The sequence below is a fragment of the Bos grunniens genome, chromosome 10 (genome assembly GCF_055505025.1).
Source record: "Bos grunniens cultivar Pamir isolate PY7600 chromosome 10, Bosgru_T2T1.0, whole genome shotgun sequence".
Classification (NCBI taxonomy): Eukaryota; Metazoa; Chordata; class Mammalia; order Artiodactyla; family Bovidae; genus Bos; species Bos grunniens.
The window spans coordinates 33,364,010-33,382,756 of record NC_141174.1 but is presented as its reverse complement, the minus strand read 5'-3'; the positions used below and the strand labels follow the sequence as shown (position 1 = coordinate 33,382,756).

General features: G+C 40.2%; 1 protein-coding gene across 11 annotated transcripts in view; it reads right to left on the bottom strand.

Moving 5' to 3' along the window:
• The window catches only part of SLC35F4 (solute carrier family 35 member F4), a 211,948-nt gene that overhangs the window by 142,128 nt on the left and 51,073 nt on the right, over positions 1–18,747 (bottom strand). The window contains exon 3 of one of the 11 annotated variants that reach the window (XR_015134314.1): positions 6,567–18,734. The exons of the other annotated variants lie outside the window; for them this stretch is intronic. The gene's annotated coding sequence lies outside the window, so the exon portion shown is untranslated. Of the gene's footprint in view, positions 1–6,566; positions 18,735–18,747 lie in introns of those variants that run through there. 11 annotated transcript variants of the gene reach the window in all.

The window sequence follows — 18,747 nt, the reverse complement described above, 5'->3', positions numbered from 1 at the left end:
ACACACATATATAAAGAGGTATGTTGTTTCTTAAGTTTGCCAATTTGATGTAAAGGGGCATTAAGTTCATGACAACAGCAAATGGAGGATTTGGGAACAATTACTTCCATGTTTGAACTCTGAAATCCTAAATGGCCATTTTCAGAGAGGTGAGAAGTCTAGTTTAAAGAGATCTTCAAAAGTTTACCTTAACATCCTTCCACATTAGATCCCATCTCCCAACACAAATAGCATTATGTTCAAAAAAATTCTGTTCAGCAAGTAAATACAACCAAACCCAACAATCTGTTACTCTCAGCTACAAAAATGTGGCTCATAAAACCAGGCCAGATATTCTCCCATACTTAATCAAGCCTTAAAGGTACACGGCTTGAGCCATTCTTCTTACAAATCAAGATTTGGCATCAGATAACTTTAGTCATACTAAGAGAGAAGTCACTCCAGGGAAGTCATCTTACCTTAAAAAAATATAAAAATTCCAGCCCTATTTGAAGGGGGAAAATTAAAGAAATTCTATTTCTTGCATTAAACAAACCAACTGATAGTGAATGGACTGCTCAGTGTTAAAGACCCCTAGACTCAGGGAACTATAAAGATAAGGTGTACAAGTTTTATTTATTCTAAAAGCTCCCTTCAAAAAGAACTATAAAGATTTATGAAATATAATCTGTATTCCAAGGCTAACTTTTGATTGTACATAGTTTGGGATTTTTATTTAAAAATTAAAGGTTCAATTGTATAGAACAACTAATTTATTTTATTTTCAATATTCCAGGAATGTGAAGATCAAATATGAAACAACCTCCAAAAGGGACAAAACTGTGTCCATGAGCTCAATTTGAAGAGGATGGTCTATTTGGGAAACAGGGTACTTAACATAAAACTGGTACCAAACCTGAGTACATTCCATTAATTTTACTTTCTTCTATTTTTAAATAATCTTCTCTTACCAGTTTTGACTGTTTATGTCCTCCCATATGACAGGTCTTTGTGTGAAAAAATTCATAGCACTTTCTGTCATCTTTAATTTAATTGAATTAGAAAATCTCATTCTACCAATTGGCAATTATATTTTATCAAAATGTTTGTTCTGTGCCCTTTTTCAGAACAGTGCACATTAACAGAAATAGTGAAAAATACTATGCCAACCCCTCATCTAATTTAAACATCTTAAGACTAAGAGAGATCTCAAAATAATTTGTCCTAGACCAGCAGAGCATAGCATCAGCAGAACACTTTCTCTTTTCAAAGTGCTTTTCTATTATTAATCACTTTATCTGCACAACATTCCCAAGCTGGCGCAGTCTCATCCCTGTTTTATGGGTGAGTAGATTCGGGTGCACAAGAAGAAGATACGTAATATGCTACTGGCTGTAAAACGATGGCAGCGGACTATGCCACAACCCATGAGGATGATAATTTTCTGAGTCCTAATCCTACCTTTTCTGTGAGTTGTTGGGATACACTGACTTTTTTTTAAACACACACACACATGTTCTTTATATCACGCTACAATTAATACTGCCCTTGCATAGCTAGATATAAACAAACCAGCAACTGCTCTTTTGCAGCAGATGGCACAGAATAAAAGGAAACTAGAGCTCTGAAGTCAAGTAGAGCAATTCAAATCAATTCAGTTGAAACCTTCCAGCTAAATAACCTTCTCTGAGCATCATTTTGCTCATCTCTAAAATGGGGGTAATGGCATTATTGTAATGAGATAGCAGAGCGAGTGAGAGCATAGTAAATGGTGCATAGTAGAGGCTTAAATGTCTGTTTCCTTCTTCCTTTACCATCTCATTAGAAAGTATAGTAGGTGGCAAATTAAGTTAAATCAGTGTCCTTTACTACTTAACCCTGAACAAGTGACAATTTTCAAGCTGTCGAATGCAAATGGTAAATAGCACAGGACAAGATGTGATCAATCCTCAGATAAACTGCTCACAAGTGGCTAAAGAGATGTGAGTAATCCACCTGATTCTGTCATTAGCTACTCTGCCCAAGGGGCTAATGGTGGTGGCAATTGTCAACAGGCAGGCAGTGGGAGAGGTGAGCTGTTATGGAAAGAGCAACCCCATATAATCAGCAGTTGAATCTGTACGCAACTCCTTCAACACTTCTCATTCCCATAGATGTTAAGCTGACCATAAGCAAGCAACTCTCATACTCCTTTTCACTTACGAGCATTAGCCTCAAAAATTACTCAGGAAAATTTTGCTGTTCACTCTAAAGAGAACCACCCTAAGAAGCTGAAAATACAGAGAAGCCTTTATAAACTACTTTCCTACTAATCACTTGCACTTGGCCAATTTGAAAGCAGGTGTCTCAACAGGCTCGTTTCCGTCTTCAAAAGGGCAGACTGTGTCTTATCCTTTGGAAAAGGACCATGGCATGACGCCGTGAGCTGCTGATTCCCCAAGATCCTTGAGGTTCCAGCTGGAACTGTCCACTGCTGCCATCTAAGGGCCATACAATAGGACCCGGATCCCAAAGTGTTTCTCCTCGCTTTTTCTCCAGCACACAGGAACTGGAGAGGAACAGCACACAATTCAAAACTATCCTTTTTTTGAATGTAAAGAAATGTAGTCATCCAAAATGTCATTGCATGACCTTGAACAAGTGTGCTAACTTTCCAGGACATCTTGACTGCCATTCCGTGGTTTCCTGTGTGGAAAGAAAGTATGGCAGAGGAAAACCTCTGAATGAGGAGTTAGAACCCCTGATTCTAGCCCCAGTTTTGATAACATTTATGTGGGACCTTGACATCTATAGCTTCAGCTTCTACATGTATCCAAAAAAGTCAATGGCAAGATCAGTGATTCTGATGGCAGCTGGACAGTCACCCCAGAAAATTGGTCAAGGTCACAGAGATTGGCACAAAATATCAGGAGGTGCCCTGGCCTGCAGGGTTGGATGGGTCTCCTCCATAGAGGACTCTATAGCTACTGCTCCCATGTATTTTGACAAGGCTTAATATCATTTCCTCACTTAACAAGAAGGAATGTCTCCTCACTCTGGATGCAGAGCTCCTGCTGCTCTGGATACAGGACAGAAGAAAGAACAGATTAAGAAGAAAGAAGCATGAGAAGGCCAAAGTGAGAAGTGAAGACTACACCATTAGTTAGACATACTCTCCCTTCACATACACGAAGGTATGTATGTGCACAGAGCTCATACCTGTGCAAAGAGCTCACTTCTGTGAACCTTTGTGCATTCGCACCGGAAGTCGGCCAAAACGTCTCATTTATTGTTGATGTTATATGCATGAGAGAGAGCCTATTCTGAATCCTGAAGTCACTCCCTACCTAGGAAAACTCCAGAGGAAACTCATTCTGCAAACAAATTGCCCAGCAGAGGTAGGTGGGTGGGTGGGTGTGTGGGTGTGTGTGTGTGTGTGTGTGTGTGTGTGTGTGTGTGTTTTCCATTGTGGTAAGCAATAGGGTTTTTTTCAATTGAAATATCGCTAACAGAGAATGTTTGTTTCAGGCTTACTACATAGTGATTTGACATTTGCATACATTATGAAATGATCATCATGATAATCTAGCAACCATCTAACCCCTGGTGGCTCAGACAGTAAAGAGTCAGCCTGCCATGCAGGAGACCTGGGTTCAGTCCCTGGGTTAGGAAGATCACCTGGAGAAGGGAATGACTACCCACTTGCCTGGAGAATTCCATGACAGAAGAGCCAGGCGGGCTACAGTCTATGAAGTCACAAAGAGTTGGACTCATCAGAATGACTTAACACTTTTTTCACTACAACATAGTGATTTGACACTTGCATACGTTATGAAATGATCACCATGATAATCTAGCAATCATTTGACACCATGCAGTTATTACAGGGCTTCTTGCAGATTAGAAGTGAGAAGTACTCCTTGGCTAGTGCCTCATCCCAGTGAGGCCTGCATGGCAGCGGCCTGTGTAGCAACAAGGGAAGGTCACCAGAGCACCTCAGCAGCACATAGTATAAGGACAAAAAAAGGTACAGTTCTGCATTGCCTACTAATTAGGCAATAGTATACCTAGCTCATAAAATTGTTCTGAGAATTATTGAGTTAATATATGTAAAGGACTGAAGCAGTGCCTGTCACTAAGACAACACTAATACATGTTAACTATTAGTGACAAAACACAAATTCAGAAAGAAAAATACTACAGGAGTTCAACCCAACTCAAAGGCCAGGAACTATAAGATATTATAAGTCTTCAATTCATTTATTTAGCAAAATAAGAAATAACTGACTCAAATGCATGGTGATGGTTTAGTCACTAAGTCATGTCCACCTCTTGCAACCCCATGGACTGTAGCCTCCCAGGCTCCTCTGTCCATGGAATTCTCCAGGCAAGAATGAATACTAGAGTGGATTGCCATTTTCTTCTCTAGGGGATCTTCCCGACCCAGGGATCAAACCCAGGTCTCCTACATTGCAGGCAGATTCTTTACCAACTGAGCTACGAGCGAAGCTCATTAGCTATATTTTAATGCATATTCAATTATTATTGTGAGCAGCTCTTTATAGGAAGCCTCCCTCGGCAGGAAGCCCCTTTTCTTGTCACTTGAACAAAGCTATACTGTAAGTTTTAAAAATAGGCACCCCCATACTCTCATCTTAGGTCCAAGCTCACCTTTCAGATCTTTTAATCACACAATACCTTGCCTAACCTGTTAGTTCTTTCTGAAGATCAAAGAAGCAGGAATGAAGAATATGTAATTAACAGATAACCAGATCTCTTTCTTAGCTTCCCTTTCAATAATCTCCCAAATTGCTGAACAAGGTAACTTCTAGAGGAAGATCATAAGGAGTGAATAGCCTGAAAACAAGCCTGCACACAGTGAGAAATGGTGATGACTCTGACCCCCTATCCCAATGATTAACTGAGATTACTTCCCTCCTTCCAATTAAAAGTTCCAAAAAAAAAAAAAAAGTTCCACGCCCAAGCAGAATATTCGGAGGTGGTTTTTGAAGGATGCTGAGTTCACCATCTCCCCAGATTGCCCTCATTCTGATTAAAGGCACCTTTCCTTTCTACTGACATCTGTGAATATGTAATTGATCAAACCAGTCAATCCTAAAGGAAATAAACCCTGAATATTCACTGGAAGGACTAATGCTGAAGCTGAAGCTCTTATACTTTGGCCACCTGATGAGAAGAGACAACCCATTTGAAGACAACCCTGATGCTGGGAAAGATTGAGGGCAGAAGGAAAAAGGGGCAGCAGAGGATGAGATGGTTGGATGACATCAATGAGCAAATGAGCAAACTCTGGGAGATAGGGAAGGACAGGGAGACTTGGAGTGCTGCAGTCCATGAGGTCACAAAGAGTCAGACACCACAGAGTGACTGAACAAAAACGGTTGATTTTGTAAGGGGCGAGAAGCAGGACCCGCCTTTGATAACATTATCATGAAATCTAGCACTAGTTATATGCTATCTGTGTAGTTCTTTTTTGACCCCACTCCACCCAGATCCACTCTCTGCCTTTCTCTTCTGTACTCAGGATCCCAGAAAGCTGACCTCTATCATGTGGTCTCCCTCCCTTGCTGACTCCTGACCAGGTCTGGACAATGGGAGGCTCCAGCAGAGATGGGAAGAGCTGTATCCCTCCACCGCCAAGCTCCGGGTGAGTGGCCCCACTCCACTACTCCAGCTCTCTCAGGATTTTGGCAACACCATTTCCTCCTTTTTGCCCCTTCAGGCCAAAGGGTTGCAACAGTTTTCCACTGACTGGATTGGATGGTTCACCATCCCTTGTTGGTCCCCTTAACCATACCTCCAAAAATAAGGTGTTGCATTCTCGTTAGTTAAATCCTTTGGACTCTGGCATCTTTTCCTTTAGTTATACTCTGACTCCATCTGAAACACTCTTATTTTCTCATCTGGATGTTTCCTTAAAATACATTATTGACCAGGACGCTTTTTGCAGAAACTAATACCTGTGGCTGATGATTTATTATATATGTGAATATTGAAACACTTCAATTTGAGTAAATATTAACAACTATTTTTGCACTTAATGTATTTATCTGAAACTGTGTACATGTCTTACTGAAAAAGCGCCCTAATATCTGATTAGAGTGTGACAGGCAGTATAGCGGGGGACAGAACATCTATTACCAATATACCGTGTTTGGGGCATCTCTGGTGGCTCAGGGGTAAAGAATCTGCCTGCCAGTGCAGGAGACAAAGCTTTGATTCCTGGGTCAGGAAGATCCCACATGCCGTGGAACAACTAATTCGGGCTCCACAACTATTGAGCCTGTGCTCTAGAGGCCAGGCACTGCAACTATTGAGCCCATGTGCCGCAACTACTAAAGCCCGCACACCGGAGAGCCTGTGCTCTGCAACGAGAGAAGCCACTGCAATGAGAAGCCTGTGCGCTGCCAAGAATAGCCCCTGTTCTCATCAACTAGAGATAAAAGCCCACATAGCAATGAAGATCCAACACAGCCAAAAATAAATAATAAAATTTAAAATATATATACCATGTTTTACTGCACTTTCCCCTGGAAAAGGAGACTACACTTTTTGGCTGCACTTCTTTTTCAGCCCTTTGGATATTATTTCCTTTTCTTTTTATTTTACCTGATAGTCTACAAGGTAGATCTTTGTGGGAAGGCTCTTTTAGAAATTAGAAGTTTCACAACGTGTCATTTTTGAAAATTTTATGGTAATAAACTCAAGTTTATAATATATACAAAACTGGAACAAAAACCTAATGTAACAAAATGTGAATGATAATCATAAGTTGTATAATGAATCCTTGATCAATTTTAAATTCTAACAACTTCACAAGGGGATGCTAATTGTGTCCCTCTATAAAGACATATTGATACATCTCTGGTCAGTAATGTTCAGGAAGCAAAAGACATATTAATACATCTCTGGTCAATGATTTGCTAAAGTTAAGTCTTTTCTCTCCAACTGGAAGTTCACAGAGTTGCCTTCAACTTTTTCCACGTTTCATCTCTTCCCCACACTCCCTACTCAAACACAAAGAGCAATGTACTCAGGGCCCAAAAATATGGCTGACATGCCTCATGCTCCATTCAACTCTGTTTCCCCTAAATGAAGGCTGCTGCTGCTGCTACTACTACTACTAAGTCGCTTCAGTCGTGTCCAACTCTGTGCGACCCCATAGACAGAAGCCCACCAAACTCCCCTGTCCCTGGGATTCTCCAGGCAAGAACACTGGAGTGGGTTGCCATTTCCTTCTCCAATGCATGAAAGTGAAAAGTGAAAGTGAAGTTGCTCAGTCGTGTCCGACTCTTAGCGACCCCATGGACTGCAGCCTACCAGGCTCCTCCATCCATGGGATTTTTCAGGCAAGAGTACTGGTATATGAAGGCATCTTTAACTAAAGAAAACATCTCTAAAACTTGACATGCCTGTGGCAATGTGTCTGTGCTTCAAGGCTGAGCTGTTCAAGGTAGATTAAACCAACTGCTCTCAATGGCCATGTCAGCCTTAATAGATGCTGAATCAACTATGAACTCTGCCACAATAAATTGGTTACTGATAGTAATTACATATACACATTATAGATACCATGTCTATGTCTATCTATATAAAAAATTGGGACATTTAAGTTTTGTCAAAAATATTTCTGTTCTAGCTTAACTTTTAGTCTTCTCTTTAAAGTAAGAGAGAGAAAAAGGATAGAATTACAAACAGGGCAATGGGAATTTTATAGAAAAAAACTAAGAATCTTATCTCATGCTGGACATGTTCATAAAAGTGTCATTTATTCATTTAATACATGTTAAAATCAGCCACATGGCAGATCCTGTGCCAAACACAGAGGACACAATAGTGAGCAAGACAGAAATAGTCTCTACCTGTAATGGTGCCTTCCCATGACAGACTCCCTCCCCTCCATGTCATCTGCCTGCTTCCTGTCAGTGATTAAATATATTCTTTGGCTAAAATTAATCAGAGAAATGAGAAAATGTGGAAACAAGGGGAAATGGTCAAGCAAGACAAATTAATAATACTTTAGCCATTAAACAAAGTCAAAGACTTTTAGTTTCTCCTCAAGGACTATAGATAATAATCTGAGCTATATCCTTTGGGCTGTTTTATAAAGACCAAAACCCCTACCAGGTGAAAGAAGTTAATTACGTGATGTTCAGATTGTAGTCAAGATAAACCTGTTCCATCTTACACAATTTCAAGAACTGGCCTCAATAAAATGAGAATAAATTAACTCTAGAACTGAAGTTTTAATGTACTTAAGAGGATGCTGATCAGACCACACATGACCAATTTTGAGTTAACTGTGCTGTTCTACACCTGGCCACCTTCCTCCATCTATACACCCTTGAAACTCCCCTTTAAAAATTCTTGCCCCCTGACTGACAACAGGGAATTGGCTTTTGAAAGTGAGCCCAGCTTCTCCCCTGTTGCCAGCTTCCTCAATAAAGCTATTTTTCCTTTAACCCAACACTTGTCTCTCAGTTTTGGATGTCTGAGGGACGAGCAGCTGAACCTGAGTTCGGTAACATACCTTCAAGGAGCTTACAGAGTGATGGTAAAGATGATTTTCTGAGTTCACGAGTTTGAGGAGTCCCATGAAGACAACATTCAGATGCCATGTGAGCATATGACAGGGGGCCCAGGTAATCAAAGAAGGCTTCTTTGAGGAAACAAAGTTTAAGCTGAGTGCTGAAAGATTGGCATTGGCTGGATGAGTGAGCAGGATGGAACAGAATGTGCAAAGACCAAGACACTGGAAAGAACACCACATGTTTAAGGGGTTGAAATAGGCCAGTGTGGCTATGGGAGAAGGAGAAGAAACTGAGGCTGGGGAAGTGGGCTGGATAATGCAGGACTTTGTAACCACATTAAGAATATGGATTTTATCTCAAGGCCAATATGAAATTATTGAAAGGCTTTATGAAGTGAAGTCATTACCAGATTATGAAAATATCTCTCTGGCTGCAGTAGAAAAGTTAGAGCAGTGAGCGCAGGAATGGATGTGGGAAACTTTTGAAACCTGGTTCATTTATTGTAGACCAAAAATGATGCTGGTTTGAACCAAGAGACTGGTGATAATGGAAAGTAGTAGGATTCAAAGGGCATTTAAAAAAGGAATCAGTAAGGCTTGGAAATTAGTGGAATGTGGAAAAAGAAAGGAGAAAGAGTTTTGACAACTTCCAGTTACTTGGCTTGAGAGTTGGATGGGGAGATCGAACTGAAGTTCCCCTTCAGTTGGGGAAATGCAGGATAAAGACAAGGCTAGGGATGTGAGAATATCACTCATCTAGTTAGATAAAAAATGGTTAAGAATGACTGAGTTAAACTATAGGTTGGATCAGATGAAACTGTCAGTATTAGACTATTTTTGATCTATGATAATTTAATTTGGTCCAATCTAATAGCAGATGCATATTAAAAATCAGAGACATTACTATGCCAACAAAGGTCTGTCTAGTCAAGGCTATGGTTTTTCCAGAGGTCATGTATGGATGTGAGAGTTGGACTATAAAAAAAAGCTGAGCACAGAAGAATTGATGCTTTTGAACTGTGGTGTTGGAGAAGACTCTTGAGAGTCCCTTGGACTGGAAGGAGATCCAACCAGTCCATTCTAAAGGAGATCAGTCCTGGGTGTTCATTGGAAGGACTGATGTTGAAGCTTAAACTCCAATACTTTGGCCACCTGATGCAAAGAGCTGACTCATTTGAAAAGACCCTGATGCTGGGAAAGATTGAGGGCAAGAGGAGAAGGGGACGACAGAGGATGAGATGGTTGGATGGCATCACCGAGTCGATGGACATGGGTTTGGGTGGACTCTGGGAGTTGGCGATGGACAGGGAGGCCTGGCGTGCTGTGGTTCATGGGGTCGCAAAGAGTCGGACATGACTGAGCAACTGAACTGACTGAATAGCAGATGCACTGGTATAAAAGTCACTCTTCCAGAATCACCATAATGTTTGGGGAACCACTATTTGATTATGGGACTCTATGAGCCTTTCTTCAAGACTTAGGGATGTCTACAGTGACAGTCAAGAAGAGTCTTAGAAAGGGGGCATAGAGGTTTCTGTACATAATGTACACCAGAGGCTAAATCAGGGTCTGAAAATGCAGACTCATCAAACCCAAGTGAAGACTATGAAGCTGTCTGTATACAGCAGTCGAAGATCAAACAAATCCATATACCCCAGAGCTATTCTAGGACTATTAGAAAACACTTATCTAATTAATTTAGAGCCAGCAGTAGAATCAAGAGTTTAAAAACTGGTTCACACTTATTCACCATAATACTGGGAAAAAGAGACAAGAAATGTACTGTGTTTCTAATTTTAAATAAGAATCCAGGTTTCTCACTCTGGAATTCACCTAGAGAAACAGGTACAAAGCACAGCATATGGAGTCTCCATCCTAGATCTTGGATCACTGTCAACTATCTCTTTTGCATATTGAAAGGCTGCAGCTCTTTTTTAATATCTCAAATGTGAAAAGTCCTGAACAGAACAGTAAGATCTAATATTTACCAGGGTCTAACATTTCTCATTGCACTTTCCGAGAGGCACCTGCCTCCTCCTCAGACTGTGTCCTGATATTGAATTCCAAGGTTCTGAGCCTACTTATCTTGAAGCCAAACCATGACTGTAACAGGGAGCAGCATCCATCGTCTTGCAATATCAGAGTGTTTTCCCCGAGCACAGCTTTATACTGAAGGTCACTTTAAATTAGGGCTTCACTTCCCTTTGCTTCTGTCTGATGTTAGGGTGTTACTCGTGAGTAAACAGGGGTTAGAGAAATATGCTGGCAGTGAAAAGTAAAATTTCACTTTTAAAGAACTCAAATCGAATCATTATCTAATAGCTCAAGTTAATATTAGCCTAGCATTTTTAAAGGTATTGATATTAAGAAAGTAGTTTCTTACACATAATATTTTCCATGTGAAGTCTCATTGCCAGGTTTATAACAGTATCTGACTCTTCATTCTCCCCAGCCGTAGGGGTATGGAGATGGGAATTTATACCCTATATTTAATTACTTTCCTTATTATATTTCTGAACTGATTTTATAAATAGATTTTTAAGTAGAAAAAGAATACTTGGAATTTCTATGACACACCTTAGTTTCTGTTAAGAAGTACATATTTATATTTCATAATTTTTAAATAACTTTTAAATGTCTATCAAAAGTGAAGACATTATTTACAATCTACTGTTGGGTGATTTAAAAAATATTATAGTCTTACCTGTGGCTAGGTGGTTACAGTAGCAATTCCCTACTTTGTGGATTATCAACAGCTTGCGTGTGTGTGCTAAGTTGCTTCAGTTATGTCCGACTCTTTGTGACCCTTTGGACCATAGCCCACCAGGCTCCCTCTGTCCATGGGATTCTCCAGGCAAGAATACTGGGGTGGGGTGCCATGTCCTCCTCCAGGGGATCTTCCTGACCCAGGGATCGAACCATGTCTCTTGCGTCTCCTGCACTGGCAGGCGGGTTCTTCACCACCAGTGCCACCTGGGAAGCCCATACTTTGTTGTTTTAAGTTTATATTTCCTACGACCTCCTCATTCTCAGGGACCACATACACACTTCTTCATGTAATGATCCAAGCCAGAAGCCCCCCCAAATAATCCTGAATTCTTTCCCTTCATCTAATCCTTTTCCCAGATTTAATCAAGTCACCAAATTCTGCTTGTTCTCCTTCTTAAGTGTCATCTAATCCCTCTGTCTGATCACCAAAGCTGTTACCTTGGTTTAATCTTTAAAATCTATCATCTGGGCAAGTGCCAGACCCTCCCAACTCTTTTCTCTGCTTCTAATTACTTCATCCGTTCAAGTAATCTACAGTATATCCAGTATGACCCTCCTCAACACACAGATTTTCCATTACAACCCTCTGATGGCTCTCCCTTGCCTGTAAACTTCAAGTGCTCTTAGCACAATGCACAAGGCTGTCTGTCTCATACCTCTTTTCCTCCCTTGCCAGCCTCATGCCTCCTTCTTCATCCATACCAGCCATGACCAATTTCTTGTAGGTTCCTGAATACACTGGATACTGATTTACACCTTTACACCATCATACATTTTATTCTCTCTACAAATCTCCCCCCACCAAATAAGGTTTTCCTCTTTTGTACCAGCACCAAACTGGGTAGATATCTCTATCTTTGCATTTATCATACGACACAATAATTCTGTCTCCATGGCTGCCTTCCTTTATAGAACACAAGAAGGGAAGGGAGCTTTCTTATTCATTCTACCTTTAACAATGCCTAGCATGGTGTCTGACTATGGTATATGCTCAGTGAATGGAATGGATGAGGTGTTAAGTGCTGTTTGCTTAATTTTTAAAAAATTTTAAATTTTATGAAATTTTGTTAAAAAATGAACATCATTCTTCGATAAGAATAAAGGAAATCCCTTTAAACATATAACTTGTAAAATGTTGCCCAATCTTCACCAAATTGTAGTAGCCCCACTTCCCCCATCCTCAATTGGTCTGCTTCTCTCTGTTCAAAAGCCACAGACAGTGTCTGATTCCCAATCTACAAATATTTCTACAAATAATGACTAGGCACAAATGTATCACCCAGAAAGAAAAATGTTTCACAGAAAACGCTAAATAGAGGGACAGTAAGTACACCTTTTTATATAATACATGACACTTATGGATATAAACTTAACATTGAAGAGAAGATATGCCTATTCAGAGTCAAAAGACAAGTTGGTAACCTTTCTTTATACCAAAATCAGATTATCTTTTAAAATATTATTATTCTCTCATTCATCGCAAAGGAAGGAGTTTCTCCAGAGTTGTTTAGGTCATAGACCTGAAAATGTACCCACAAAGTAGGCCAGAAATAAAGAGTTTTGAACCCAACACAGCACAAAGCAGAAGTACCAGTCCTGAGTAATGTTATTATTTACTCTTTTAAGAGTTTCAGCCAGAGCAGCTAAAATGTGTTTCTCCATCGAGAGTCTTAAAAATAAACTTTGAACTCAGGAACTCTGTGAATCCAGTCCCTTTACAGAATGAAACCATTTGCTGACTCTGCCTATAACTGAAAGCATATAGCCTCTGTTTAGTTCAGTGAACCATGGATATAAATAGCCCTGAAGTGTGCATTTTTCTTGCTGCTTGTAACTAAGACCATCAAGAAAAAATACAAAAGGTGTTGCCAGTGTACATCCACACATTCAGCAAACATCTACTGAGAGCCCTTGCTAGACCCTGAGGCTCATGAGATGAGTAACTCACAGTCTTCTCATTCTAGAGGTTCCCAACTTGGAGCGGATAGGACACCCAAACAAGTAATTGTGAAACGGCGTGGGAGGTTAGAGGTAGAGCCACGTACAGGGTCTGATGTGAGCCCAGAAGAGGAGCATCTAACCCACAGGTGGCCGAGCAATAGAACAAAACCACATTTTTGAGTGTTAAGGGACCCAGGATAGGCATGTTAGAAGTAAACTTATAGTGAGACGTAAGGGATGGGAAGGTAAGGCAGTTTACAGATGCTGATCTCAGTTCTCTCAGTAATGGAGGGTTCTAGCTCATGTTTCGGGGGAAACGAGTCAGAAATTGAGTAGGGGAATCTAAGAGTAGTGAAAGTGTGCAAGTATTTTTGAATTAAATAAAGAAAAATGACTAAAGACAAGAAAAGTGGAAGAGTGGCTTTGAGGAGTCAGGGAACTAAATCTGTAGATAAGACCACCTGTCAAGCTGTAGGGGAGGAAAAGGCAAACAGGAATACATGGGTTTTATTAGCCAATATACAAAAGAATATAAGAGGAAAGGAGGAGATCGGTGAGAAAAGAATTCAGATAGCTAACCACAGGTTGGCTAGGAAAGGAAGAGTAGCACTCAGCATTATATGATACTTGTGTGATCAGGCATTCCTATTTGCCCAGGAACATCCTAGCGTGGTTATTGTAGTGCCCACTTTCAACTGCAAAAGATTCCTGTTGGACAGTAAATTATATCATCCCTTAATGATGACCTGGGAGAAACAATAGGGGTCTGGATCTCCATGAAATTAAAGGAATAAGGTATTGTTGCCAAAGAGTGGAATGAAGGGGTTATGCTTTAAGAAGGGAATGTTAGTATAGTGTTAGTTGCTCAGTTGTGTCCAACTCTTTGCGACCTCATCGACTGTAGCCCACCAGGCTTCTCTGTCCTTGGGATTTCCCAGGAAAGAATACTAGAGTGGGTTGCCATTCCCTTCTCCAGGGATCTTCCCAACCCAGGGATCAAACCCAGGTCTCCCATATTGCAGGCGGATTCTTTACCAAAGGGAGGGGTCTTGATAATGAGAAGAGAAAGGATGTGGCCCTGGGAATAGAATGGCTGAGATGCCTCTGAGATGACACTCTCTAGGGTTAAGATAGCCCAGGAAATATGAAGCTAATTGGTTGGATGGGTCATTCTCATGACCACTGAGATTGGCATCTAGCACTTGGTAGATATTCAACAAACAACTGAGGATATAGCAGGAGTTGGAGTGGGAAGGGAGACTATGCATCAGGTTTCAGCAAAAGAGACTTTAGGAAGTTTGCCAGGGGAGGAGAGATAGAAGAGAAGTTCAAGATGGCACAGCTGTGTGCCTGAGACACAATACAGGAATGTACTTTTAAGAGAGGGAGAAAGAGTAATGATCAGATAGCAAGCCAGTAGTTTGTGGGATATGGAAGAAAAAAAGAATTTCATAGTATAAGTCGCAGAAGTTCTGTCCCCAGAGAAGAAGAATGGTGACCACCACTGTGTGATGGTTTCTATGCCTGCTGCAGAGGGCAGCAAAAGTCCCGTTAGCAGAGAGGCCATGGGCTCTGTCTTAAATGTAAGTGAATCCTAGTGACGTTAAAAAAAAAAAAAAAAAAGTACAGAAACCAAATCCCAACCTTAATAGGAAGTTTGAAAGTATCAAGTAATTAATTTCCTTTCTTCCTTCCTCCCTGCTCCATATCCTAACTTATACCTTGAAGGGATGTTTAATAAAACAAAATTCACTGCTTTAAGGTTTTTGGGCTAAAGTTTTACTTCATTACATTACTTTATGTTATTGCTTAACAATTAGTAGATAAAAGACTAGTGACTACAAGCAAGTCATTTCCATTTCCCACGTATGTATCTTAAACAGCAATTTTTCCAAACCACTTGGAGAATGGAGCTTGTCCCAACATGCCTCTCCCCAACTGTGTAGAGAGGCAGATTTCGATAAAAAGCTCACAAGTGGTTTTGGAGTCCCCCAAAATATACAACATAATACATAGCCTAGAAATAGTTATCCATTAAAACTGCAAATTAAATTACTATGATCAGATACAAAGAAGGTAAAACTCAAAATGCTTTTTCAACTTCACTGAAAATTTCATCAAACTCAACATTTTTAGAATAATTTGAAAATGTCTCGGTTCTTCTGCCCTAAGATCATAACTTGGGGTGCAGCTGAAGAGAAGACAACAGGACAATTCTGGACCTAGGGAAAGGGAAAGACTGTAAAAGGAGTTGGAGAAAGGGTCATTCCAAAACCTATTCCAGTGAAACAGGTCCTGCTGAAGCCTCTGTGTGCCTCCCTGTTCCAGCACTGGGAGGCCAGACATGTGTCCTTGAGCACACGGCAAGAGCTATCTACCATATTTTCATGGTTTTTCTTAGGATCAACTCCAGTCTGAATACCAACCAAGATGATGCAAAGATTGTAAGTGAGGTCACTAGTTGGACAGAAATATGGGAGGTGACTTTTATTTTTTTCCTTACAGGGAACACTTTCATGTGAATAATCTATGCCTAATAAAAATGTCACTGTCTGAGCTAGGGGCATCTCTGAAAAATGGTAGCAATACGAGTGTGCTTTATTTCATTTCTCCCTGTTTCATTATTTAGATCTGCCCGCTTCTGCAGTGGTAGGTATCTATATTTATCTTACAAGTCTGTCAAAGAAACACTGCAGCTGCAACTATGAATTGAGCAAACATCTAGATACAAATAAGACACCAGCACCCTTTTAAAAGGATGTTAAATTTCAGATTGAAACTGTCCTATTGCATAGTGAAAGATACAGAGCTTTTTAGAATGTAGCTTCTTTCAGGGGAAGTGGTAACAGTGATGAGAAGAGTTGCTTAGGGAATGCATTTTATTTCAAGTAGAACTGGGAGATGCCTTTTGGAACAGGGACATTTTCTCTCAGATTTGTAGAACAGGAGACCTTGACAAAACAGAAGAGGTCATTTAATGCTACTTTTTCATTTCATCGAGGAAAGTGAAATTTCATTTCACTCAGACTTTTGGTTCAAAGACACACAGCAGAGTCCAAGTGAGAGCTGGGCAATCAGAATCCCAGGAGAAGGGTCACTTTTCTACTTTTCACAGCCTCTTCTTGAATAAACGGGCACCAAGCCCTGCCTCCATGCTCTGGTGATAACATACAAAGATTCCTACTAAACACTCCACAGCTATCATGAATTCCTGCCACATTTTGACCACCAAGTACTATTTCCTCTGATTCCTTTTATGGAATCACCTTTGTCCCACCAGGAGAGGTCTTAGATGGAAGATCAGTCCAGACAACTGCCCTTGTACTGTGGAAGTTAAAGCAGCCTGTGGAGTTTCTTCTCTCTCTCGCCCTAGAGCAGTCAGGAGCAGACATACAGTTGGGTCCAATGAATCCAGCAGCCAATTTAGCCAAGACTTCAGGCAATCAGATACTGCTCCTGAGACATAATAGCTTTATATATCTATATCTTACTCTTTATCAAATTTGTTACAATATTGCTTCTGTTGTTTCTATGTTCTGGCTTTTCGCCCATGAGGCATATGGAATCTTAGCTCCCTGAGCAGAAGTCAAACTGGCACCCCCTGCTTTGGAAGGTGAAGTCCTAACCAACCTGAAATCTTAATCACTGGACCACGACAAAAGCCCCAATACCTAGCTTTCTTAAATCCAAGTTTTGAGCACTGCCTTTGTTCTACGGATCTTCCTATTTCTTTGCAAGATATAGGAATCATTACCACTTGTGGCAAAAGCAGAGAAAACTTACAGGTCTCCTGAGATTCGTGTATAAACAGTTGATGAAAGTTTTGATGTTATGTTGGGATTATCTTGGTGTTAAAACCATTAAGCCTGGAGTCTTTTATTACCACAAGAATAAAGCTTTATTTCCAAGATAAAATTTAAGATGAGATGTAAAAAGGCAACATACACAAGTCTGAGGCAAAGACCAGGATTAGACTAAAATTTAATATTGAGTATTTTTATAATTTTATTCAATTTTATAAAAATATTGAATAGGATTAGTGAGAAAGAAATTATATCTAACATTCAAATCCTTCTCTATATTTATTTAAATTTAGTGCTATAGTAGTTTCATGATATTAAAATTTCCATTTTGGTTTTAGTTTTTAAAAAATAACAGATGGTAGACAACATGGTAAAACGAGGGGAAAAAAATTTATCTCAGGCAAAAAAAAAAAGTCACCTCTATACTCAAGCATTCCTATGGTCATGATTGAAGCAAGATTGCCTCTTTGTGGTGACATAATTTAATTGCAGGTTCCATTTGATAATAACTCACTGAAAGAGATTTTACAACCTAAAGGAAAATAAGGGCACTAAAGTCATGATTTATATGTCGTAAAAAATGTTTCTGGAGAAGGCAATGGCACCCCACTCTAGTACTCTTGCCTGGAAAATCCCATGGACAGAGGAGCCTGGTGGGCTGCAGTCCATGGGGTCGCTAAGAGTCGGACACGACTGAGCGACTTCCCTTTCACTTTTCACTTTCATGCATTGGAGAAGGAAATGGCAACCTACTCCAGTGTTCTTGCCTGGAGAATCCCAGGGACAGGGGAGCTTGGTGGGCTGCCATCTATGGGGTCGCACAGAGTCGGACATGACTGAAGTGACTTAGCAGCAAAAAATGTTTCATATGATAGGAAAAGCATTTTAGTCTCAAAATGTTGTGAGAGTGAAAATTTCTGGTTAGTGGTAATTAAGACAAGCTAAAAGTCTAATCATACTGCTCAATGTCCAGGTTCTTCATTCTAAGATTTATAAATCAATATTTTGAGCCTACAACTCTTTGGAAACAGAAGTTGATTCCTCCAACTGTAGTAACCAGATGGCATTACAAATACAAACTTCTGTCAGAGCAACAGGTAATATAAGTGGTAGAGTTAAGTTACCTGAGGTTAAGTTCGGTTATGGGATTGCAATGGAATTCTCTGTCTTAATTGGACGGAAAATCTATCTACAAAAAGAGTCATCCAGAATATCATACATCAGAACACTTATGCAGGCAGATAAAAGCCAACGTGAATTTCTAACACATAAAAGCCATTTCACAGACGACATGGAAAAGTAAAAAGTTTATTTCAAGACTTACTTGAAGTAACTCAAAATTACATTTTGAAAATAAGCCATCTGTTGTCTCTATGGAAGCAAAACTTTGTGAAGAAAATAATCTGAAGTGAGCTTCAGAAGCAAAGGTGACAGAAAGGGCATAGATTCATCTATAAAGATGTAAATATGAAAACAAACAAACCCAGCCTTCAGACTTGTTTAGTTGCTGAGTCATGTCCAACTCTTTGCGACCCCATGGACTATAGCCCACCAGATTCTGCTGTCCATGAAATTTCCCAGGCCAGAATATTGGAGTGGGTTGCTATTTCCTTCTCCAGGGGATCTTCTTGACCCAGGGATTGAATCTGTATCTCCTGCTTTGACAGGTGGATTCTTCACCACTGAGCCACCAGGGAAGCCCCTCCAGATTCCTAGAACACAGAT